We start from the raw sequence: 27,323 nt of genomic DNA on the forward strand, positions 1-27,323 counted from the left end.
GTATTTAAGATTTCTTATAAAATATTTGGAATTTTGTTGCATATTTCTCACAATATTTAATGTGTATTGAATAGTTCTCATAATATTTTCTAGTCTCTATTCAATACTTATTTATTATTTATTTTTTGATGTGCAGGGTGCCCTTGTTTGACCATGGATGCTTTTTGCAGTTGCAGTGCAAAGTCTACCTCTTATTTGTCTTTTTATGTTTTCTTTTTGTTATTTTTGTTGCATTTTTCTATGGTTGGTCATATGGTTTTTTTTTGATGTTGTTATATCTTTGTATTTGTGAGCATGGCCATGCTAATTTGTGGTTTGATAATTTTTTTTTCCTTGTATGTCTTTTGTTATATTTTTCTTTTATTCACATTTTATTTTGGGTTCAATGCATGAGAAATTGAAGAAGACTTTAACAACCCATAGTGTGGGTTTAACATTGTTGCATAGCTTACAAATGTATTGGGCAAAGGTGAAGGAGGTATGATTGGGGATTTACTTCTTTATGGGCAAAGATGAAGGAGGTATGTATGGGGAAGGTTTTGTTTGTTACTACATAACAATATGGTTTCATGCCCATATTTATTTAACTCATTTGTTGCTAAACATTTTATTGAAATTTAGATGCAATGTAGATTAAAAAAATTGAAGGACCACTAGTGAAACTAGTGAACATCTTTCTATGAGAGAGATAGAAGGCACCATAGCAAAGGTCGAAGCAAAGATAGAGGGTGGGATATCTTTTGGTGCAAGATTCATGTTTAAATTAGATGTGTTTATTTATATAATGAGCGCTATACAAATGTAGTTTAGGCCTTAAGGTGGAAGAGCATTGATAAAGCTACTAAAATGTTTATGTGACATACTTGTAGATGTGTACGAAAGTGTAAAGGAAAAAAATGTGTTTTACTTGCCGAGGTGTAGGAAACTGTAAAGGAAAAAAATGTGTTCTCTTTTGGTTTTGACTTATATTTTCTGGTTTCAATACTATAGTTCTTCCTTCTCCTTGATTATGATTTTTGGTCATTACATAAGATGTGCTTTATCATATTATCATTCATAAGGCTTCCTATTTTTGTTTATGATTTCTCATAATATATTAAATTCTCTATTTTGATTTCTATTTGGGACATTGAGTGGGAAATTAGTGTAGGTCCTAACAACACATGATTTCACAGTGTAGTGGATGAAAGACGAGGTTGAGGTGATATGTGTGTTCAAAATTTGAGGTGTATTACGTTATTTCTCATTTATTTAATTATTGACCACGATGTAAAGAAGACAATGTAACATGGAGAAATCAGTAACTAAACTTCTGAAATATACTTGTGAGGGAGAGGCTGTAGCAGAGCAGACAATGTAACATGGAGAAATCAATAACTAAACTTCTGAAATATACTTGTGAGGGAGAGGCTGTAGCAGACTGTAAAGGTAGAGGTGAGTTTTTTTGGGGTGCAAATATCCACATATGTTCGGCTATTTACATATATATGATTCTCCCTCCTTATCTAGCTAGGATCAATGATTTTTAGTGTTATTTAATATTGTTCAAAATGTTTTATTGAGTGCAATATGATGCATATAATCGAATGTGGAGGATCACTAACGAAACTACTAAAATATTGTTATGAGAGAGCGATTTTTGTAGAGTGCAAAGGCATATAAAGATGTAGAGGTGAGTTCCTTTTTGGTACAAAATTTGTTTATGATTTGTTAAGAAATATTTCTCATTTTAAATACAATAGTTCTCGCTATTTATCTATTTGGGGTTGATGATTTTACAATTTGCATAATTTTTACTTTTTAGTGCATAACATAATATAGTTGGTCTCTAATTAAGATTTTTCATAAAATGTTTTGATATTTGTTGTATTTCTTAGAACACTTTGTGTGTATTTAATATTACTTTGTTGGCCATCAATGCATTTTTGGGTTGCAAATTAGTGTCTCTATCTATTGTTTCTCTTGTTTTCCCTTTGTTAGTTTTGTTATTTTTTTTGCTATTATATGTATGGTCCCATATTTGTTTTGTTTAAATTTGAACAATCTTAAATTATTAATCATTTGTTTAATCATTGAATGCAATGCAATATAGGTAAAGGAATGTGGAGGATTCATGATGAAACTATTGAAATATTTTCAAGAGACAGACATTGTAGTAGAGTGTACACTGTAGAGGCAAAGCTTGAGGTCAGTTTTCTTTTGATGCGAAATCCATATATGATTTGTTATGTAATCTCTTATATTGCAAATACTCTAGATCTCCTCTCCCCTTACTTATTTAATGCTTATGGTTTTTGTTGTTTGCATAAGATGTATTTTGTAATTTATTTCTTATTTGCCTTTTTATTTTATTTTTTGTTATTTTGTATGGTTGGTTATATATATTTTGTTTCTATTCTTGTTCTATTTTGTTTTTTTTTTTACGTTGTGACTATTATATCTTTGTATGTGTGAGCAAGGCCATGCTAATTTATGGTTCGACATTTTTATCTTGTGTGTGTTTTGTATCATTCATTTTGGTTCACTTTTTCTTTTTGGTTCAATAATGTGGGTTTAGGGATGATCCAAAGTCCACAAGTGTAAAGGGCAAAGGCAAAGGAGGTATTTATGGGGGAATTTGCTTGTTTATGCATAAAGGCAAACAAGGTATGTATGGATGGGCTTACTTGTTTGTTACTACGTAATTATCCACAAGTGTAATGGGCAAAGGCGAAGGAGGTACCTATGGGGGAATTTGCTTGTTTATGCATAAAGGAAAACAAGGTATGTATGGATGGGCTTACTTGTTGTTACTACATAATTATCCACAAGTGTAATGGGCAAAGGCGGAGGAGGTATCTATGGGGGAATTTGCTTGTTTATGCATAAAGGCAAACAAGGTATGTATGGATGGGCTTACTATTATATCTTTGTATGTGTGAGCATGGGCATGCTAATTTATGGTTTGACATTTTTATCTTGTGTGTGCTATATCATTCATTTTGGTTCACTTTTTCTTTTTGGTTCAATAGTGTGGGTTTAGGGATGATCCAAAGTCCACAAGTGTAATGGGCAAAGGCGAAGGAGGTATCTATGAGGGCATTTGCTTGTTTATGCATAAAGGCAAACAAGGTATGTATGGATGGGCTTACTTGTTTGTTACTACATAATTATCCACAAGTGTAATGGGTAAAGGCGAAGGAGGTATCTATGGGGGAATTTGCTTGTTTATGCATAAAGGCAAACAAGGTATGTATGGATGGGCTTACTTGTTTGTTACTACATAATTATCCACAAGTGTAATGGGCAAAGGCGAAGGAGGTATCTATGGGGGAATTTGCTTGTTTATGCATAAGGGCAAACAAGGTATGTATGGATGGGCTTACTTGTTTGTTATTAAATTATATGGTTCTATGTCCAATTTTATTTAATTCATTTGTTTCTTTATCATTATATCATGCGTGTTTGTTGAAATGTAGATGAAATGTAGGTTAAGACGAAACACTGGTGAAATCACTATTTTCTTTGCGTGAGAGAGATGTGAGCACCATATCAAAGGTATCCTTGCACTATATGTTGTTGCAAGACTCATGTTAAAATAGATGCATATTATATTATTTGAGATCTATTTAGATAATGTGTGGTATGCAAATGTGGGTAAAGGAAGGTGGTGGAGTATTGATAAAAGTTCGGAAATGTTTTTGTATTGGAGAGACTTGCTAATGTGTAGGAGAACAAGGGGAAAAATGCGTTCTCTTTTGGTTTCAACTTGGATATCTTCTCATTTCAATACAATGGTTCTCCTTCCCTATTCCTTGTTGGGAAAATATGTTTTTTAGTCATTACATAAGATGTAATTTGGCATAATATTTTTCACAAGACATTTTGTTTTGGCTTATGATTTCTCATAATATATGTAAGTGTTTGTTTGGTACATTGTGTGAGAAATTAAGGTAGTTTTTAACAACCCATGTTTATACAAGCACAGAGGGTAAAGGCGAAGATTGAGGTGATATGTATAGTTCCATCTGTGTGTATTTAAATTCTACGCATCTTACATTATTTATCATTAATCCAATCACTGGCCATATTGTAATGCAGGTAATGTAACGTGGAGAATCACCAACTAAATTGTTAAAATGTATTTGCGAGGAAGAGACTGCAGTAGAGAGCAAAGGAATAGGCAAATGCACATGTGAGTTTTCTTTTGGTGCAAATACCCATATATGATCTACTATTTACCTATTTATCTCTATATGATCATCCCTCATCTATTTAGGATTTATGATTTTTAGTTTTTGCAAAAGATGTACTTTCTAGTGCATATGATTATTCATAATATATCACAACATTTTGTGTGTATATAGTATTTTTTGTAATGTCTGAGTGCAATGCAATGCAATGCAGACAATGGAATTTGAAGAATCACTAATGAAACTATGGAAATATCTTTATGGGAGAGATATTGTAGTAGAGTGTGAAGGTAAAGAGGTAGAGGTGAGTTCTTTTTTGGTGCAAAATATGTGTATGATTTGTTAAGAAAATTTTTCATTTCAAATATAACAATTCTCCTCCCTGTGAATGATTTAGGTTTGATTTTTAGTGCATAAGGTTACTCATAATATTGTTGTTTTCAAATTAATATTTCTCGTAATATATTTTGATATTTTTTTCCAGGTTACTAGAGCATTTTGTGTGTATTTAATATTACTCATATTTCTGGTGTGCAGGGTGTCTTTGGTTGGGCATCGACACATTTTGGGGTTGTGGATAGGTGCCTTCATTTGTTGTTTCTCTTTTCTTGTTTTCTTTTCGTTAGTTTTATTTTTTTTTCTATTGTGATTTGTTTTACCCTTATGTTTTTATTGGTTAAATCCTTCACGTGTCTGAGCATGGCCATGCTAATTTGTGGTTTCGTATTTTTTTTTGTTATATGTCCTCTCTTTTATTTTTCTTACTTTTGTTCTCTTTTTTTGGGTTTGGGGTGAGGGGGGAGCAATTAAACAAGTCATTACAACCTATGTTGTGGGTTTAGATCCAGAAGTGTAGTGGAAAAAGGCAATGGAGGTATGTACTGAAGTATTTTCTTGTTTACTAGTATATAATTTTATCCTTGTTTTAATTTAACTTATTTGTCGCTTCATAATTATCTCATGTGTTTAAATTTAAATGCAATGTAGGTTAAGGAAAGTGGAGGAGCATTGATGAAACGACTGAATTTCTCCGCTTCAGAGAGATGTGGGGCACTATAGCAAATGTAGAATGACATCGAGGGTGATAAAGGGTGAGTTTGTTCTTTTGTTTTTGTATTTCCACTACTATAGATCTCATGTGTTTAAATTTAAATGCAATGTAGGTTAAGTAAAGTGGAGGAGCATTGATGAAACGGCTAAATTTCTCTGTGTGAGAGAGATGTCAGGCACTATAGCAAATGTAGAGGAAATGACATGGAGGGTGATAAAGGGTGAGTTTGTTCTTTTGTTTTGGTATTTCCACTACTATCGATCTTTGTTTTTTCTTTTGTGAGCATGGCTTCCTTGGTTTAATGGTAAACCAAGTCAAATATCTCAAATAGTATTAACAACTTCATCCTCAAATGTGCCCCTCTACCCCTCTAGAAGAGTTATTCAATCAAAATAGACAAGATATGTGGACAATTTCTCCCCACGAGAAGATGTGCAAGTCAACCATCCTTCACATGCATGTATATGTAAGTCACTCAAGCCCCCAAATGGACAATCTTCAAGTGAATGTATGGGATCATGTGCAAATAATCCTTTTCTAGTGAACAATATACAATATATGATGGACCATATCATGTTGTAACTAAATATAATGTGCCATATGCAAATGCCAAAATAGGTGCCCTTAATCAACATAAACAATGTGCATAAGCTTTGTACCATGAATCCATCTGCCCCATAATAGCTGCTGGTTTTCAAATTGCATGGGTAAGGTATGCGAACCTGTATGTTGGTTTGTCTATTAAACACCTTTATTCTCCTCAAATTTGTGCCAAAACTAGCCGCTGGTTTTCAAATCTGTGTGTAAGGTAGGCTAGACATTTGTATTTCAAACACCTTTAATCTCCTCAAATAGGTTGATCTTGTTTCTATGAACAAATCTGTGTGTAAGTTAGGCTAGATGTTTGTATTTTAAACACGTTTAATCTCCTCAAATAGGTTGATCTTGTTTCTATGAAGAGGTACTGCCTAGGCTATCACTTATTATGTTGGTTGCTATTGGAAGATTAAACTAATGCTACAGGTGCTTAATGTAGATCATATTTATTGGTGTAGCATGAAGGCTATCAGTGATTATGTTGGTTGCTATTGGAAGATTAAACTAATGCTATAGGTGCTTAACGCAGATCATATTTATTGGTGTAGCATGATAAGAAACATTTTTACATTCTCATGTACAAGATTTGTAACCTTCGTTTCAAGTGCTAATGCATATAGGGTTGGCTTGGAACAAGCAGATTTCAAAATGGAATCATAAGCATACCAATTCAAGGGCTAACTATAGCATAAACAAAACTGTTGTAGGGTGTTACAACTATGGATTCCTCTATATAGTGTTGCATCCTCTAGCAGCCTTAGATGTTTGATATCAAGATGAATGCCATTTTGAAATAATCTCTTGCCCTATGACTATAATAGGCTCATGGGCACTTCCACTATCCAAAATCCCTCAACATATGTTTACCACAAATAAGCCCATCTTAACCTTTCATTTATTCTTAAAGCTCAGAATAGATTAGGGTTGACCTTTCAAAGTTATGATTACAAGCAGGGCCAGCATAAATTCATGGACGTTTTTTGCTGGGAATATCTTGCTTTTCAGTGCCTTATTGAAATTTTCTTTTGTTTTGCAATGTGTTTGTTCTTGCCTTGATTTTTTTGCATTTGAGATGATTTGGGGTAACACCTTTAGAATTTTTGAAAGTTCCTTGCAACATTGCTCTTCGACTGTCAAATGTGACATATCTCATTTACTATAAGCATCTTATGGTTTATTTTTAATGTTATTTTTGTAGATTCCAATTCCATAACGACCCAAAACTTGCACTAAGTTGATGCATGAACAAAACGTTTCTTTATTTTATCTTCCTCGAAAACAAGCTTGAATTGTAGGCTTAGAGAAATATTCCAAATCCACAATGGTAGGTCTACAACCCTAAAATAATGGGAGATTGGTGTTGAGAAGAATTCCAAATTATTACCTTGCCTACTAAAACTAACTCCCTTGAACTTTGTGTGTTATTAGGGGCATGCTTCATCCTTTCCATTTGTTGTTAAAGGTGAGACAACTTGCAAGTTTGTGCATAGTAAGTATGACACTCAAATCAACACAAATTTGAACTAGGAACCATAGAAAATGACACTATCAAGAAGAGTAATAATGCCATTTGGTTGTCATGTATAAATGAACCCTACATGAATGCATTTATAAATGAACCCTTCCTCCATTTTATACTATTTTTTGCTAACATGATTTTACAGCCAACCACCTAAAATTATGACTATATAAATATGGTCAATCTACTCGCACAAGTATTTCTCCTACATAGGTTGGCTTTCTTGAACATTTTTTTTCTTTAGTCTTGTTTTTAATCGGAGTTCAATTTTGAATTAACGTTTCAAATAAGTTGCCATGCTTGTTTTCCCATTCATAACTGTCTATTCACACAAGTATTTCTCCTACATGGGTTGGCTTTCTTGAACTTTTTTTTTTCTTTAGTCTTGTTTTTAATCGGAGTTAAATTTTGAATTAACCTTTCAAATAAGTTTCCATGCTTGTTTTCCCATTCATAACTGTCATCCCATTCATAACTACTGTTGGTATCGAATTTTGCTTGGAAATGTCATAATATTGTTGGTCTCTAAGTAAGATTTTTCATAAAATGTTTTGATATTTGTTTCATGTTTCTTAAAACATTTTGTGTATATTTAATATTACTAATATTTTTTTTTTTGGCGTGTATGGTGCCTTGGTTGGTTTAACACATTTTGGGGTTTACTTGTTTTCTTTTTGTTAGTTTTGTTGTTTTTTTACTATTGTTGGTTCCTATTTGGCTATTTGGTGTAAACCCATGCATGCTTTGGTATGGAAACCTATGTTGCAACAATATATATGTATGGTCCCATATGTGTTCTTGTTTAAATTTGAGCCATCTCACATATTAATCATTTATTTAATTATTAAATGCAATGCAACGTAGGTAAAGGATTGTGGAGGATTCATGAAGAACTACTGAAACATTTTAATGAGAGAGGCATTGAGTAGAGTGCAAAGGCAAAGGTTGAGGTCAGTTCTCTTTTTGATGCAAAATCAAAATCCATTTATGCTCTGCTATGTAATATTTCTTATTGCAAATACTTTGGATCTCCTCCCTACTTATTTAGTGTTTATGATATTTGGTGTTTGCATAAGATGTATTTTCTACTGAATAAGATTACTTATAAGATTTTCGGTCTCCATTAAGATTTCTCATAAGATATTTTGATCTGTCTTTATTATTTCTTACAATATTTGATGTATATTTAGTATTTCTTCGAATATTTCTAGTCTATTTAATATTTATTTGTGTTTTGATGTGCAGGGTGCCCTTGGTTAGCGATGGATGCTTTTTGTAGTTATAGTAGAGTCTATTTCTTATTTGTCTTTTTATGTCTTATTTTTATTTTTTTTGTTATTTTTTTATTGTTGCTTATATTTTTTTCTAGAACATGTTATATCTTTGTATTTGTGAGCATGGCCATGCTAATTTATGGATCGATATTTTTTTTTCAATGTGTGTGTGTGTGTTAAATATAATTTTCTTTTGTTCACATTTTCTTTTCGGTTGAATAGTGTGGGTTTAGGGATGATCCATAGTCCACAAGTGTAATGAGCAAAGGTGAATGAGGTATGCATGTGGGGATTTGCTTCTTTATGTTTAAAGATGAACAAGGTATATATGGGGAACTTGTTTGTTACGAAATAATTATATGGTTTTATGTCCATTTTTATTTAACTCATATGTTGCTTCATCATTGTATCATGTGTGTTTGTTGAAATGTAGATGCGATACAAATTAAGAAAGGTGAAGGAACACTCATGAAATTACTATAAGAACTCCACATGAGAGATGTGAGTCACCATAGCAAAGTCAGAAGCAAAGATAGAGGGTGAGTTATATTTTGTTGCAAAACTCATGTTGAAATTAGACGCATATTATATTATTTGAGATTTATTTATATAATTAGCATTATGCAAATGTGGGTAAAGGAAGGTGTTGGGGTATCGAGTAAACTATGGAATTTTTTTTGTATGAGAGAGACTTGCAAATGTGCAGGAGAACAAAGGAAAAAAGTGCGTTCTCTTTTGGCTTCGACATGGATATCTTCTCGTTTCAAGACGATGGTTCTCCTCCCCCCTTCCTTGTTAAGGAATTATTGATTTTTTGTCATTACATAAGATGTAATTTTGCATAATATTACTCATAGACATTTTGTTTTGGTTTATGATTTCTCATAATATATCTAAAGTGTCTAACATTGTGCGAGAACTTAAAGTAGGTCCAAACAACCCATGATTACAAAAGCATAGTGAGTGAAAGCGAGGATTGAGGTGATACGTATGGTTCCATTTGTGTGTATTTAAATTCACGGTATCTTACATTATTTGTCATCTATCTAATTATTGACCACATTGTAATGCAACTAATGTAATGTGGAAAATCACTAATTAAAGTGTTGAAATCTATTTGTGAGTAAGACATTGCGATAGAATGCAAAGGCAGAGGCAAAGATACATGTGAGTTTTCTTTTGGTGCAAATGTTCATATATGATCCACTATTTACCTACTTACCTATATATGGTCATCCCTACTTATCTACTTAGGGTTTATGATCATCCCTACTTATCTATTTAGGGTTTATGTTTTTAGTTGTTACATAAGATGTAATTTCTAGTGCATAAAATATTCATAATATCTCACAACATTTTGTGTGTATTTAGTATTCTTTTCATTATCTATCATTGAGTGCAATGCAATGTAGATAATGGAATGTGAAGAATCAATTTTGAAACTACTAAAATATCCTTATGGGAGAGATTATAGTAGTGTAAAGGTAAAGACAAAGGTAGAGGTCAGTTCTTTTTTGGTGCAAAATTTGTGTATGATTTGTTATGAATTCCTCATTTCAAATACAATAGTTCTTTTCCCTCTTAATGATTTAGGTTTGATTTCTAGTGCATAAGGTTACTTATAATATTGTTGGTCTCTAATTAAGATTTCTCATAAGATATTTTGATATTTTTTTCATGCTACTCACAACATTTTGTGTGTATTTAATATTACTCATATTTTTGGTGTGCAGGGTGTCATTTGTTGGCCATCGATGCATTTTGGGGTTGCAGAATGTTGTCTCCACCTGTTTGTTTCTCTTTTCTTGTTTTATTTTTATTAGTTTTGTTGTTTTTTTTGCTATATTTGTGATTTTTTTTTATACTCTTTACGTTTTTTTTTTCTTTCACATTTGTGAGCATGGCGATGCTAATTTGTAGTTTGAGATTTTTTTTCCTTATATGCTCTCTTCTATTGTTTTTTTTTTACTTAATTTTTTTTTTAATTCTTTTTTTTTGCGTTTGAGGGTGAGGATGGAACAATTAAACAAGTCCTTACAACCTATGTTGTAGGTTTAGTCCTAAAAGTGTAGTGGGCAAAGGCAATGAAGGTATGTATTAAGAAATTTACTTGTTTACTAGTATATAACCTTATCCTTGTTTTAATTTAACTCATTTGTTGCTTCATAATTATCTCATTTGTTTAAATTTAAATGCAATGTAAGTTAATGAAGGTGGAGAAGCATTGATGAAATGATTGAATATCTCTGTGTGAGAGAGATGTGGGGCACTATAAGGAAGGTAGAGGCAATGACGTCGAGGGTGAGTTAACTTTTGTGATAGAGGGTCAGTTTCTTCTTTTGTTTTTCCACTACTATGGATCTTTGTTTTTGCATTTGTGAGTATGGACTCCTTTGTTTGATGGTAAACCAAGTCAAATATACCAAATAGTCCCAAATAGTAGTAACAATTGCATCCTCGAATGTGCCCCTCTAGAAAAGTTATTCACTCAAATTAGACAAAGATATGTGGACAACTCCCCATGAGAAGATGTGGAAGTCAACCCTCCTTCAGATGCATGGATATGTAAGTCACTCAAACCCCCAAATGGACAATCTTCAGGTGAATGTGGGATTGTTCGCAAATAATCCTTTTCTATTGAACAATGTATAGTAAATGGTGGCCCATATCAAGTTGTAACTAAATACATCGTGCCAAGTGCAAATGCCAAAATAAGTGCCCTTAATAATCATAAACAATGTGCATAAACTTTGCACTATGAACCCATCTTCCCATGATGGTGTAAGAAATTGGGGTACACCAATTTTGCCTCCAGTTACCATAATTTGATCTTGGGACCTATGGGTTATGAGCCCATTTCATTATCGGAAGCGTTAACTGATGCGTTTACCTTAAAAACTCGGGACTTCAACACTATCGAAATGCACTGGAAATACATGGAAAATCCACAGTCAAAAGCATGGCCGGACTTCAAAAATATTTCACCTGCATCTATAATTGTCGAGTCCATTCATTAAAGCCACTTTCGTGGCGTCCTCCGATCTCCGTTTGACTCATCGGCTATCAGTGTATCGCCCATCGGCAATCGGTATTCCCACTATTCGCTGTGCTTGCCTCTCCGATTTGCGATTAGCGATTAGATCGCTACCGTCGATCCTAACTCTCGATTTGACGGTCCATGATCTATTGCATCATCGCAATCGCCGTGCCTCTCCGATTTGCGATCAGCGATTAGATCGCGACCGTCGATGCTGACTCTCGATCTGACGGTCCATGATCTATCACATCATCGCAATCGCCGTGCCTCTCCGATTTGCGATTAGCGATTAGATCGTGACCGTCGATCCTGACTCTCGATTCGACGGTTGACGATTAATCGCAAGATTGCAATCGCACTGTTTCAAGGGCTGGTTCCGATAACTCCAAAAGGTTTCCGCTGATGCGATAAAGTGTGATCGCTCATCGAGATTGGATCTGGACCGTTGATCTTCCAAATCCAACGGATCTTGTGCATTATCATCTATTTCCTCTTAACCTGATCTCGATCGCCTTCAATGGACTTTTGTGTTAAAAGACGGTTCTCTGCCATACTCCGTTTAACACACGACATAACTCCATAATGGTTAACTCATTTATCAATGGATCGCCATCGATCCTCGTAGTGATCGATGGAAATCCGATAATATTGAAACATTCAATTATCTATAAAATACACACACAGGCGTACAATATCAACACTGAAACACACTTTATATTATACACAGTATGATTACAAGCTAAGGCGTTTCAGCCTTAGAAACAAGCTCTCCTTTCGGTTACATTTTTACCACTCAAGTTTACACAAATTCTATTGTCACCCTCTATCTTCCTCTGTCTAAGCAGGTTCATATATATATAAGAAATATTGGATCGGATCACTGGAAGGATCTAATCAAATCCACTCCTTGATTTCCTCTCACAAATATCTCAACAAGCCTTAAATCTCTCTATAGCTCGCTATATGGATATATATGAATACATGGCAGATTACATTAATATTTAATTAAATCCATCAAATTACTCTGTTTTAACAGATTTGTCCCTTGTGTTGCTCCGATGGTCCACGTCCTCCTCTTCTCCGCTCAAAATTTGCAATTTTGATTAAGGGGGTCAGATGCCCCTGCATCAGTATAGTAAATGGTGGCCCATATCAAGTTGTAACTAAATACATCGTGCCAAGTGCAAATGCCAAAATAAGTGCCCTTAATAATCGTAAACAATGTGCATAAACTTTGCACTGTGAACCCATCTTCCCCAAACTAGCTATTGGCTTTCAAATATGTGGGTAAGGTATGCTAAACTTTTATCTTTTAAGCACCTTTAATCACCTCAAATAGGTTGATCTTCTTCTTCTTTGAAGAAGTATTGCCTAGGCTATCACTTATTATGCTGGTTACTAGTGGAAGATTAAACTAATGCTACAGGCGCCTAATGTGGATCAAATTTTTTGCTGTAGCATGATAAGAAACATTTTTATGTTCTCCATACAAGAACTCTAACCTCACTAGTTCAAGGGCTAGCTATAGCATAAATAATATTGTTGTAGGGTGCTACAATGGTGGATTAGTGTTGCATCCTTTAGCAGAGTTATATGTTTGATATTAAGAGGAATGTCATTTTGAAATAATCTCTTGTGCTATGACTATAATAGGCTCATGGGCGCGTCCACTGTCAAAGCTCTCAACATAAGCTTATGACAAATAAGCCTCTCTTAACCTTTCATTTATTCTTTAGATCTCAAAATAGATTAAGGCTGACCTTTCAAAGTTATGAATTCAAGCAGGGCCAAATTAAATTCATGGACATCTTTTTGCTGTGACTGGCTTGCTTTTTTGTCAATGTCTTATTGAATTTTGCTTTTGTTTTGCTATAGTTCTTTGTTCTTGCCTTGAATATTTTGCATTTGAGATGATGCAGGACTTGTAGGTAATACCTTTAGAATTTTTGAAAGTTCCTTACAACACGGCTCCTTGACTATCAACTATGACATATCTCAAAATATGGACGTTTGGGGTACTGTAACCCTCTTATGGTTTCCTTTTTATGTTATTTTTGTAGATTCCAATTCCATAATGACCCAAAACTTCTCATTGAGGTGATGCATGAAAACATATTTCTTTTTTAATCTTTCTAGAAAACAAGGTTGAATTGCAGACCTAGAGAAATATTCTAGACCCACAATGATAGGCTTACAACCCTAAAATAGTGGCAGATTGGTGTTACCTTGGATACTAAAACCAACTGCCTTGAGCTCTGTGTGTAATTAGGGACATGTTTTCATCTTTTCCATTTGTTGTTTGAAGGTGAAACAACTTGCAAGTTTGTGAATAGTATGACACCCAAAAAAACACTAAAATTTGAACTAGGAACCACTTAAAAGGCCTCTATCAAGAAGAGTAATGAGTAATGATGCTATTAAGTTGTCCTATATAAATGATTTACCAATCCAGTGCCCCTTTCAAATTCAGAGATAGGCCAACCTACGTGAATGCATTTATAAATGAACCCTTCCCCCTTTTGATACCTTTTTTGCTATCATCACTTTAGGGCCAAACCCCTAAAGTTATAAATATATAAATAGGGTTGTTCTCCTTAGACAAGGATTTCTCCTACATAGGTTAGCTTTCTTGAACTTGTTTTGTTTTTTTTCCTTTAGTCTTGTTTTTAATCAAAGTTCTATTTTGAATTAACCTTTCAAATAAGCTTAACCTTTCAAATAAGCTGCCATGCTTGTTGTCCCATTCATAATTGTTGATATCAAATTATACTTGAAAATGTTCTTATGGAAAAGGATTTACTCACTTTTAATAAAAATGAAAGAAAGGCCAAAGTTGATTCATATCTATTGTGTTAAGGAAACTTCCCTTACGGAGCTTGATATGGGACAATCCCAAAATGTTGATGTGACTTCTTGTTCAAGAACAATGCCCTAGATAAAGTCAATATGAGGAAACAAAGGTGGAGCATCTTCTTCATGATTGCACCAAGACCTCTAACATAGAGTGATCTCCTAGGACCTCTAACATAGAGTGATCTCCTCCTTGTTGACGTTTGTAGCTTGGGCAGGTATTTCTGCATAGGCCTAAGTGTTTGGGCATGCAAAAGCGACCTAATACACCCTTTAGACCTTAGCAATTACTTTAGTAATTAAAGTCATTTTTTTCATAAGATATGAGTGATTTTAATCTAATGAAATGCAAAGGTTCTTTTCAAATAGTGGAATTAGATGAATCTCAACTGTCGATCTTAGGTGAGACGAGATCAAATTTCAACTGTCAATCACTTTGGAGATTAGGGTTGTGGATTCAGTTGACAGCTCAAGCTTATAAAAGAAGAGCTAAGGAGAGGACAAGACACAACAATGGCGAACACAAGGCTTGAAAGGAGATTTTAGTAATTGAGTGGAGAAGGACTACCATTCAAGTGTGCTAGGTCTGAGGAACCTAGCAAGGGAGATCCAAATCAGCCAAGACAGATCGGGGATAGTTCTAGGGCTTGATTAGGTGGATTAGATTTAGGTTATTGTTATATTTATAGTTTTCTCAGTGCGTCATTTTCCTAGTAAGAGAGCCTTAGTAGGTTTTGAATCATTAATGAAGAACCGATTTGATTGGGCAAAAAATTTTTGTAATGTGTGATTGAGATTGGTTGTGATTCTATTGAATATTTTTTTGTTTACCCTAAGACCCTAGTTGTGCTTTTATTCTGTAGACGTGTGATGAATTTGCTAGGAATTAATTTTCAGGTTGCTGGGTTCTGAAATTAACAAGGTATCATAGTTGAAACTCTGAGAAATCAATCTCCAAATCAGCAGGCACTAGTTTCGTTTAGTGATTGCAGGGGTCTATGTTCGGCCAACGACTGTACAAGGAAGAATTATTATTTTGCATGTTGAGAATTCAACGCATAAGAGAGATTACTTTCTGCAATGTGTGGGCTAGTGGTTGGACAATTGAGTGAATTATTTAAAAAAAGTGGTTGACAAGCTAGCCACGACCTAGTTGTTGAAAAATCTATTAGGGATCAAGCACCACGAGGAATGGTGTGAATCGAGATGACATGGGTCGTGGTAATCATGAAGGTCGAATTGGCAATAGAAGAGGTAGAGGTCGACCGGGACACAAGTCTAGCTTACAGTCGCTAGTCAAGATGACAACCAAAATAGTAGGTGACAGTAGTAGGGCAAGCCAACTTTGATAGGCTGTGTAAGTGAGGAAGTGGAGGGTTGTCGAAGAAGCCTATAGCCGTCTCTGAGACGGTGACAGGGATGTGTGGGGAAAGTAAAACTAGTTGTCAGAGACAATAGTCATCAAGCCGAGAGGAAAAGGCCAGCTAACAAGAGAGATATAATTGTCATTAGATCCAGTAAGGTCGGGATATAATTGTTAGGTGACAAGATAGATATGACCGTATAGTCCATATGGTGCTGCAGAGTGGTCAAAACATAGTCGTTCCAACAAGGAGAGCTACGATGTAGAGGAATCTAGTAGTCAACCATAGATTCACAGAATTCATAGAGGTGTCGTGAATAGTGTAAAGATTATACAAGGGCCATACAAGGGTGGGGAGTTGTATAAGCGTGATTAGTTTGTTCACAGACAAAAGATGTGAATAGTGGAATTGGCAAAGACACTGTTTCAAAGAATCTAGGGGGATGGGATGGGGCCTGGAATTTTTTGACAAAAAGCCTTCATAATTCAAATTCAGTACATTCACATAATCAAGATGACTCTTGCAAGTCAGAATGTAGCAATAATTCCGCAATGAGCCCTACCCCAAGGTCAATAGGATGTGCTTTTGATGACCAATCTCCAAGCCAAGGACTTGGAAGCTGTCATGTAAATTATAAAAGGCAATGTAAGACAAGTATAATAGCTCTAATGCCAAAAGACGTACATGATATGCCCAAAATTAAATCAAGTGGACCATCATATCTGATTGAAAGGTGGAGACTTGATGCTAGGTGTGATTGCGGTGGATCGGATATGGGTTGTGCACTTACCTTACTTCACAGTCGGAAACAAAAAAGGAATAATGACTTCATTGAGACCAATTCAAAGGTAGAGGATTGTAATTCATTATGTGTGCTTTCGTAGGTATTATATATGGGTCCTGGGAACCAACCATTTTAATTTCAATTTATGTAGAGTGTCACGGTGTTATGTTATGATTCTTCAACATCCATATCCTTTTTTCCTGTGTTTTTCCTTCTGAACATACCGGGAAGTTTGTCATTCTGTAACTCTTATTTAAAATTTTTGTTCATGTCAGACTAAAGACTAAAGAAGGCTATCTATTGTTTCTCTTTACTTGTTTTCTTTTTGATAGTTTTGTTGTGTTTTTACTCTTGTTGGTTCCTATTTGGTGTAAAATCCAAGCATGCTTTGGTATGGAAACCTATGTTGCAACAATATATATGTATGGTCACTTATGTGCTTTTGTTTAAATTTTAGCCATCATACATTATTAATCATTTGTTTAATTGTTGAATGCAATGCAATGTAGGTAAAGGAACATGGAGAATTCATGATGAAACTATTGAAATATTTTCATGAGAGAGACATTGTAGTAGCGCGCAAAGCCAAAGGTTGAAGTTAGTTTTCTTTTGATGCAAAATCCATGTATGATCTGCTATGTAATATTTCGTATTGCAAATACTCTAGATCTCCTCCCTCCTTAATTGTTTAGTGTTTGCATACGATTTATTTTCTTCTAAATAAGATTAATTATGAGATTTTCGGTCTCCATTAAGATTTCTCATAAGATATTTTGATCTCCGTATCATATTTCTCACGATATTTGATATATGTGTAGTATTTCTTAGAATATTTTCTAGTCTCTATCTAATACTTATTTATGTTTTGATGTGCAGGGTGCCCTTGGTTGGCCATGGATGCTTTTTGTAGCTATAGTGCAAAGTCTTTTTCTTATTTGTCTTTTTTATTTTTTGTTATTTTTGTTTTGTTGGTTATATTTTGTTTTCTTTCTATTTTTGTTGTTTTATTTTGCTTTTTTCCATGTGGTTGTTATATTTTTATATTTGTGAGCATGGCCATGCTAATTTGTGGTGTGATATTTTTTGTGTGTTTTTTTATCTAATTTTTTTTGTTCACATTTTCTTTTCTATTGAATAGTGTGGTTTTAGAGATGAGGTAATGGGCTAAGGTGAAGGAGGTATGTATGGGGGGGATTTGCTTCTTTATGTATAGAGGTGAAAAAAGTGGAGGTATGTATGGGGGGATTTGCTTGTTTATGTATAGAGGTGAACAAAGTGGAGGTATGTATGGGGGGATTTGCTTGTTTATGTATAGAGGTGAACAAAGTATGTAATGGGAACTTACTTGTTTGTTACTACATAATTATATGGTTTTATTTCCATTTCTATTTAACTTATATGTTGCTTCATCATTGTATCACGTGTATTTGTTGAAATGTAGATGCAATACAAATTAAGAAAGGTGAAGGAACACTCATGAAATTAACTATTAAAAACTCTTTGCATGAGAAAGATATGAGTCACCATAGCAAGGTAGAAGCAAATATAGAGGGTGAGTTTTATTTCTATTTAACTCATATGTTGCTTCATCATTGTATCATGTGTATTTGTTGAAATATAGAGGGCGAGTTTTATTTTGTTGCAAAACTCATGTTGAAATTAGATGCATATTATATTATTTGATAGTTTTATTTATATAATAAGTGTTATGCAAATGTGGGTAAAGGAAGATGGTGGAGTATCAAGGAAACTATAATTTTTTTTTGTATGAGAGACATTTAAAAATGTGCTTGAGAACGAAGGCAACAAGTGTGTTCTTTTTTGGTTCGACATGGATATCTTCTCGTTTCAGGTAATGCAGGTAATGTAATGTGGAAAATCACAAACTAAAGTGTTGAAATCTATTTGTGAGGTAGAGACTGCAGTAGAGTGCAAAGGTAGAGGCAAAGGTACATGTGAGTTTTCTTTTGGTGCAAATATTCATATATGATTCATTATTAACCTATTTACCTATATATGATCGTCCCTCCTTATCAATTTAGGGTTTATGATTTTATTCTTCACATAAGATGTACTTTGTAGTGTATAAAATTATTCATAATATCTCACAACATTTTGTGTATTTAGTATTTTTCATGATGTCTTATTTAATGCAATGCAATGCAGATAATGGAATGTGAAGAATCACTAATGAAATTACTGAAATATCTTTATGAGAGAGAGATTGTAGTAGTGTAAAGGTAAAGACACAGGTAGAAGTGAGTTCTCTTTTGACGCAAAATTTGTATATGATTTGTTATGAAATCCTTCTCATTTCAAATACAATAGTTCTCTTCCCTCTTAACGATTTAGGTTTGATTTCTAGTGCATAAGGTTACTCATAATATTATTGGTCTCTAATTAAGATTTTTTGTAAGATATTTTGATATTTTTATAATATTACTCGTATTTTTGGTGTGCAGATTGTCCTTTGTTGGCCATCGACGCATTTTGGGGTTGCAAATTGGTGTCTCCATCAGATGTTTTTCCTTTCTTATTTCCTTTTTATTAGTTTTATTGTTTTCTGTTGTGATTCTTTTCTACTATTACATTTTTTCTTTCACATTTGTGAGCATGGCCATGCTAATTTGTGGTTTGATAATTTATTTTTCTTAACTGGTCTTCTTTCTATTTTTTTTACTTCTTTTTTTGTTTGTTTGTTTTTGTTTTTTTTTTCTAATGTGGGTTTGGGGGTGAGGGTGGAGTAAATAAACTAGTCATTTCAACCTATGTTGTTGGTTTAGCTCCAAAAGTGTGGGCTAAGGCAATGGAGGTATGTATTAAGGAATTTACTTGTTTACTAGTATACAAATTTTTCCTTGTTAATTTAACTCATTTATTGCTTCATAATTATCTCATTTGTTTAAATTTAAATGCAATGAAGGTTAAGGAAGGGGAAGGAACACCGATGAAACGACTGAATATCTCTATGTGAGAGAGATGTGGTGCACTATATCAAAGGTAGAGCAATGGCATAGAGGCTGAGTTATCTTTTGCGGTAGAGGGTAAGTTTCTTCTTTTGTTTTTTTTTTCCACTTCTATGGATCTTTGTTTTTGCATTTGTGAGCATGGCCTCCTTGGTTTGATGGTAAACCATGTCAAATATCCCAAATAGTAGTAACAATTGCATCCTCGAATGTGCCCATCTAGAAAAGTTATTCTATCAAATTAGACAAGAGATATGTGGACTACTCAACCCCATGAGAAGATGTGCAAGTCAACCCTCCTTCAGGTGCATGGATATGTAAGTCACTCAAGCCCCCAAATGGGAAATCTTCAGGTGAATGCATGGGATCATTTGCAAATAATCATTTTCTAGAGAATGATATACAATAAATGGTGGATCATATCAAGTTGTAAGTAAATACAATGTGCCAAGTGCAAATGCCAAAATAGGCGCCCTTAATCTTCGTAAACAATGTGCATAAACTTTGAACCATGAACCCATCTTCCCCAAACTAGCTGTTGGTTTTCAAAAATGTGGGTAAGGTATGCTAGACGTTTATCTTTTAAACACCTTTAATCACCTCAAATTGGTTTATCTTCTTCTTCTATGAAGAAGTGTTGTCTAGGCTATCACTTATTATGATGGTTGCTACTAGGAGATTAAACTAATGCTATAGGCACCTACTGTAGATCATATTTAGTACTATAGCATGATAAGAAACAATTTTACATTTTCCATACAATATCTCTAACCTCCCTTTCAAGTAGGACTGGCTTGGAACAAACAAATCTGAAACTAGAATCATTAGCAGACCAATTGAAGGGCTAGATATAACATAAATAAGATTGTTGTAGGGTGCTACAATTGTGGATTAGTGTTTCATCCTCTAGCGGCCTTAGATGTTTTTTATCAAGAGGAAGACCATTTTGAAATAATCTCTTGCGCTATGACTATAATAAGCTCATGGGCACGTCCATGGTCTAAAACCTCTCAACATAAGCTTACGACAAATAAGCCCCTCTTAACCTTTCATTTATTCATAGTCCTCAAAATAGATTAGGGTTCACCTTTCAAAGTTTTGAATACAAGCAAGGCCAAAATAAATTCGTGGACGTCTTTTCACTACGAATGGCTTTCTTTTTGGCAATGTCTTATTGAATTTTGCTTTTGTTTTGCAAGAGTTCTTTGTTCTTGCCTTGGTTTTTTTGCATTTGAGATGTAGGACTTGGGGTTAACACTTTTAGAATTTTTGAAAGTTCCTTGCAACAATACTCCTCGACTATCAACTATGACATATCTCAAGATCTTGATGTTTGTGGTACTGTAACGCTCTTACGATTTCCTTTTTATGTTATTTGATTCCAATTCCATAACGACCCAAAACTTCTCACTGAGGTGATGCATGAACACGATTGAATTGCAGGCCTAGAGAACTTTTCCAGACCCACAATGATAGCTCTACAACCCTAAAATAGTGGCAGATTGGTGTTACCCTGGCTACTAAAACCAACTGCTTTGAGCTCTGTGTGTAATTAGGGACATGCTTTCATCTTTTCCATTTGCTGTTTGAAGGTGAAAGAACTTGCAAGTTTGTTAACAGTAAGTATGACACCCAAGGCAACACTAAACACCCGAAGTAACAACACTAAAATTTGAACTAGGAACCACAAAAAAGGCCTCTATCAAGAAGAATAATGATGCCATTAGGTTGTCCTGTATAAATGATTTACCAATCCAATGCCCCTTTCAAACTCAGACACATTCAAACTCAGACACAGACGAATCTATTTGAATGCATTTATAAATGAACCCTTCGTCCTTTTGATACTATTTTTGCTAGCATCACTTTAGGGCCAAACCCTTAAGGTTATTACTTTATAAATATGGTTGTTTTGCTTAGATAGGTATTTCTCCTACATAGGTTGGCTTTCTTGAACTTGTTTTTCCTTTTTTTTTCTTTAGTCTTGTTTCTAATCTAAGTTTAATTTTCAATTAGCCTTTCAAATAAACGTCCATGCTTGTTGTCCCATTCATAATTGTCGGTATCAAATTCTGCCTGGAAATGTTCTTATGGAAAAGGATTTCCTCCATGCTTTTAAAAAATAAAGCTAGGCCAAAGTTGATTCATATCTATTGTGTTAAGGAAACTTCTCTTACAGAGTTTGGCATGGGACTGTCCCAAAATGTTGATGTGACTTCTTGTTCAAGAACAATGCCTTGGATAAATTCAATATGAGGAAACAAAGGCGGAGCGTCTCCTTCATGAATGCACCAAGATCTCTAACATAGAGTGATCTCCGCTATGTTGATGTTTGTAGCTTGGTTAGGTACTTTTGCATAGGCCTAAGTGTTTGGGTGTATAGAAGCCACATAATACACCCTTGGACCTTAACAATTACTTTAATATTTAAAGTAATTATTTTTCATAAGATAAAAGCGATTTTAATCTAATGAAATGCAAAGGTTCTTTGCAAATAGTAGGCAAGATCAAAATCTCAATCCTCAATTTCAAGTGAGGTGAGTTCAAATTTCAACTGTCAATCACTTTGGAGATTAGGGTTGCAGATTCAGTCAACAACTCAAGCTTATAAAAGAAGATCTAAGGAGAGGAGAAGACACAACAACAGTGAACACAAGATTGAAAGGAGATTTCAGTAATTGAGTGGAAAATGACTTCCATTCAGGGATGCCAAGTTTGAGGAATGTGCAAGGGTGTAGCAAGGGAGATTCAAATCAGCTAAGGCAGATTGAGGACAAATCTAGGGCTTGATCAAGTGGATCAGATTTAGGTTATTGTTGTATTTGTAGTTTTCTCAGTGCGTCATTATCCTAGTAAGAGAGCCTCAGTAGGTTTTGATTCTTGAATTATTGATTAAGAACTGATTTGATTGGGCAAAAAGCTTGTGTAATGTGTGATTGAGATTGGTTGTGGTTTTTGCTGAATATTTTTTTGTCTACGCTAAGACCTTAGTTGTGCTTTTATTCAATAGATGTGTGATAAGTTTGCTAGGAATTATTTTTCAGGGTGCTTGGTTCTGAAATTAACAAAGTGTCATAGTTTAAACTCTGAGAAATCGATCTCAGAATCACCAGGCGCTAGGTTCGTTTAGTGATTGGAAGGGTTAAGGTTCAACCAACGACCATACAAGGCATAATTCTTAGTTTGCATGTTGAGAATTCAATGCATAAGAGAAATTAATTTCTACAATGTGCGGGGCTAGTGGTTGGATGATGATTTTTTTTTTAAAAGGTGGTTACTAGGGCAGCGACGACCAATTTGTTGATAGATCTATTAGGCACCACAGAGAATGGTGTGAGTCAAGACCACGAGGGATGTGGTAATCACATAGGTCGAATTGGCAGTGGTAGAGGTAGAAGTCGAGGTCGATTGGGACACAAGTGTAGCATACAGTCGCTAGTCGAGCTAACAACCAAAATAGTAACCTAAAGTTGTAGGCAAGCCAACTTTGATGGGCCGTGTAAGTGAGGAAGCACAAGGGTGTCGAAGAAGTTTGTAGCCGTTGCTAAATCAGTGTCAAGGGTGTATGGGGCAAGGAAAACCAATCGTCGAAGACAACAGTCATTGGGTCGAGAGGAAAAGGCCAACAATTTCCGTCAGATCCAACAAGGTCGGCGATAGAACTGATAGCTGACAAGAGAGTTGCGATCATAGATTCCATATGGTGCTGTAGACTGGTCAAAACATAGTCGTTCCAACAAGGAGAGCTATGTTGCAGGGGAAGGTAGCAATCAACCATAGATTGACAGAAGTCCCAGAGGTGCCGCCGTTAAGAGTGCAAAGTTTATAAAAGTGCGATACAAGGGTGGAGAGTTGCATAAGCGTGGTGCCAGATTGCAATACAACGAGCAGTGATGGGTGGTCACCTCTTAGAGGGAGATCATACCAGTGGGCGGGCTGGAGCAATAGTGATAACAATGCAGGAAGTCGATAGAGTAGTTGTACTCATACAATACGTATGGGAGCCACATATCAACCTAGTGTACAAAGGTTGGAGAGTGCATCTAATTTCACCCCTGGGAAGGTGAAGGTTTCATTGATTATCGTGGAGAATGGCATATGGGAGTTTGCTAACACCAAACTCACCCTGCCGACATATGTTGCAAAAGTGGCCACCTATAACCAAAAGGGTGTGAAATCTAGGAGAATTATCTTGGATGTGGTGAAGGATCATGTGATTCCTCACCCCTATTTGAGAAGAAGACAAGGGAGATGTGGGAGGCTCTGATGAAGCTTTATTAGAGTTATAACGCAAAAGGAAAAATGGTGTTGAGAGAGAAACTCAAGAACAACAAGATGACCAGATTAGATACCGTGACAAATTATCTGACCAAGATCACATAGATATGTGATGAATTGGCAACAATTGGTGTGGTCGTCATAGAGGATGAAATGATAAGGATGACCTTGAATGACCTCACTAATGGAATCCTTTCATGAAAGGCATCTTTGCACAAGAGCATCATCTTTGACCTCAATGTTCTTAGGACATTGTGTTCTGATTGTGCAGATTAATGCAAAGCTCGTGTTATGGTTGTAACTGTCTATGCTCTGAATGTTTGGCTCCCCTGGTTGTTGGTTGTTGTCCTCATGCAAATTTACTCCATACTTATTAAGTCATCTGTCATAGTATTATAGTTCACTGGTCGATAAAAATGCTGTTATGATGGCGCTCCCAGGAATGATTGAACTGTCTTTCAACTTATTCCTTACAGTTGAGTCTTTCCACTACTCGTAAACATGGATATTTTCAATTTTGAGGGTTTATATGTTGCTTCGTTGTGAATGAAAATGTGTTTTTTTAACGCTCCAGATATAATTAACAAACGGGGTTTATGTTGTGTAGTTCAGGCATTGTGCTATTGAACAAAATCCATCATGTGGGCATAGTATACCCAAAATCTATGACCATTCCTATCAGATAACGTGGATTGCAAAAAAGTAGAGCTATTGTTTTCCTCGTTATACTTATACAATGGAGATTGGGATCTGTTTTTAAGTGGAGATTAAGGCATGAAATACAAGTTGCAAGTGGAGCAGACAAGAGGTAAGTGAACTGCTGAGTGCATGTGTTACCTGTTTAGTGCTCTTAGGACATTGTGTTCTCATTGTGCAGATTCATGCAAAGCTTATGTCATGGTTGTAACTGTCTGTGCTCTGAATGGTTGGCTCCCTTGCTTTTCAGTTGTTGTCCTCGTGAAAATTTACTGCATACTTATTAAGTCATCTATCACAGTATTATAGTTCATTGGTCGATAAAAATGCTATTATGATGGCCCTCTCAAGAATGATTGGACTGCCTTTCAATTAATTCCTTACAGTTCTGTCTTTCCACTACTTGTATACATGGATATTTTCAATTTTGAGGGTTTATATGTCTCTCAACTTATTCCTTGCAGTGTAGTCTTTCCACTACTAGTAAACATGGATATTTTCAATTTTGAGGGTTGATATGTTCCTTCATTTTGAAGGATATATTCAATTTGAAGGTTTGTATGTCCCTTCATTGTGAAGGAAAATGTGTTTTTTAATGCTCCAGATATTATTAACAAACAGGGTTTATGTTGTGCAGGTCAAACATTGTGTTATTGAACAAAATCCATCATGTGGGCATAGTATACCCAAAATCTATGACCATTTTGACAACTTATGATGGGACTTGTCGCAACAAACAGTCCATCCCCAATGATATCAAAATCTTCTATTTCATGATATCAAAATCTTCTATTCATGAAAAAGAAAAAGGATGGTTTCATATACAGATGGAAGCCACTCAAATTAGTCTTCCTGAGAAAAAGGTGAAAGCTATTGTTGAGAAACTGGCTAGGGATAGTTCACTGAAAGAACCACCAGTTTGTATCTTTTCAGGGCATAATCTGGGTATCTCTCATCTCAAGCAAGGAGGGTTTCATATAAAGATGGAAGCCACTCAAATTAGTCTTCCTGAGAAAAAGGTGAAAGCTATTGTTGAGAAACTGGCTAGGGATAGGTCACTGAAAGAACCACCAGTTTGTATCTTTTCAGGGCATAATCTGGGTATCTCTCATCTCAAGCATTCTTGTGATAATATGCCATTGAAGATAATGGGTCCTGACTCCTAACATTTCTACCAGAAAGTGCATGGTGAAGATGTTTCGGAAGTGGTAGTGCATGGTGAAGATGTTTCGGAAGTGATAAAGGTTTCTACTCATCAATGTACGTCAAAAGAGCTTCAAGACAAAATGATATGAAGGAGCTGTAACAATGTTAAAGAGGACAACCCTACAAGGATATGGAAGCAACAAAATGTGAAGTGAAACCTGTAGTGCATGTCAAACTAATGGAAGCAACAAAATATGAAGTGAAACCTGTAGTGCATGTCAAACTAATGGAAGCAACAAAATATGAAGTGCAACCTGTAGTGCATGTCAAACTAAACCTGCCAAAAGTGGCTGAGAATATTATGGGTGAAGAATCTTCTGAAAATTGTCAAAGTAGCACAACAACAGAGAAGGGAAAAGAGTTAGAAGACACTACAGAATTAGATTCAAAGTCATATCATTCTCCTAAAAGCACGGAAACAGGAGAGAGAAGGGACAAGAGTTAGAAGACACTACAGAATTAGATTCAAAGTCATATCATTCTCCTAAAAGCACGGAAACAGGAGAGATATTTCAGGAAAATGATCTGCATTTGTGAGAAGAGGACTGGTCTAATTTGCCTATGTGGTGTAGCAGTGAAGGAGATGCAGAAGGTGACGTGACCTTTCACTCACTCTGGAAGTGAGACATCCTCATCCTCGTCATATTTGGAATTGTCAAATTTCTCCTGTAGGAGTGAAGCTAGCTCTTTTTCTGGGAGGGAGAATGAGCCATCATCTTCCATTTAATCTTCTCTGGGTTCAATAGATGCTTCCATTTTCAGTTCCAACCATATGTGCAAGTCATCTTTTCCAGCCACGCATTTACAAAAACAGGCTATATCTACAGATATCTCAAGTCATGATGACAAAGAAATATTTCCAGCACATCCTCAAACCAAGTCATACAACCAATCTCAACTTTATGAGTACTTAAATGTTCCAGAGGGAATGATGGTAATGACAGAATACTCAGAAACAGGCAAAATATCCCCTTTAAAATACAAAGAAATTTCACACACAACTCGTACAAATCCTGAATCTTGCCATTGTCAAGGGATAGGTGTTACTGTTCAGAAAGACAATTCCATACTACCTAATGAGCTAGATGTTAGTCCAACTTTTTTACGTTCTACAGAAGAATGTCCTGTAGGTCTTGCTGCAAATGAAGTGTTATTAGCTAAAAATTCCACTCTAGAGATAAATTCAGATGTTGCACAAGATGGAAATGGTGCAGCCTCCCAGCTCATATTGAAAACAGAAGATGCAATGAACATAGGATCTCGTCTAACAGAGGCTTTTGAAGAGAATGGAAACATCCAAATTGATGATGGTTGTAATGATTTTTCTGTTACAAATATGGATAGTTACTATATTAATGTGGGTGATCGTGCCTCCATAGTTGAGAGTACTTCTGTTCTTGATTTGCCTATACAAAGAGAAAGTTCAGATCTTTGTGTGTCAGTGGGTACCTGCCTATCACTTGTAGACATAGATCAGAATAAGTGTATTCATGAAACTTCATCTGTGCCTTCCATGGATATTCAAAATA

The 27,323-nt window shown here is 35.1% G+C and overlaps 1 long non-coding RNA gene across 3 annotated transcripts; it reads left to right on the forward strand.

Moving 5' to 3' along the window:
• Positions 1–2,197: 2,197 nt before the first annotated feature.
• LOC149190296 (uncharacterized) lies at positions 2,198–27,323 on the forward strand. 3 transcript variants are annotated; one of them, XR_016255983.1, is made up of 17 exons: positions 2,198–3,537; positions 4,081–4,174; positions 4,387–4,476; positions 4,710–5,046; positions 5,160–5,443; positions 8,204–8,289; positions 8,585–8,935; positions 9,047–9,152; positions 9,320–9,387; positions 10,347–10,703; positions 10,827–10,914; positions 17,158–17,239; positions 17,525–18,200; positions 18,501–18,603; positions 18,815–18,900; positions 19,111–19,460; positions 19,572–27,323. It is a non-coding gene; the product is annotated as an uncharacterized LOC149190296 (long non-coding RNA). The 3 variants fall into 3 exon arrangements; XR_016255982.1 differs by lacking the exons at positions 10,347–10,703; positions 10,827–10,914; XR_016255984.1 differs by lacking the exons at positions 9,320–9,387; positions 10,347–10,703; positions 10,827–10,914.

The sequence above is a fragment of the Pinus tabuliformis genome, chromosome 3_1 (genome assembly GCF_031772625.1).
Source record: "Pinus tabuliformis cultivar Carrire ecotype Pingquan chromosome 3_1, CPIR1, whole genome shotgun sequence".
NCBI lineage: Eukaryota > Viridiplantae > Streptophyta > Pinopsida > Pinales > Pinaceae > Pinus > Pinus tabuliformis.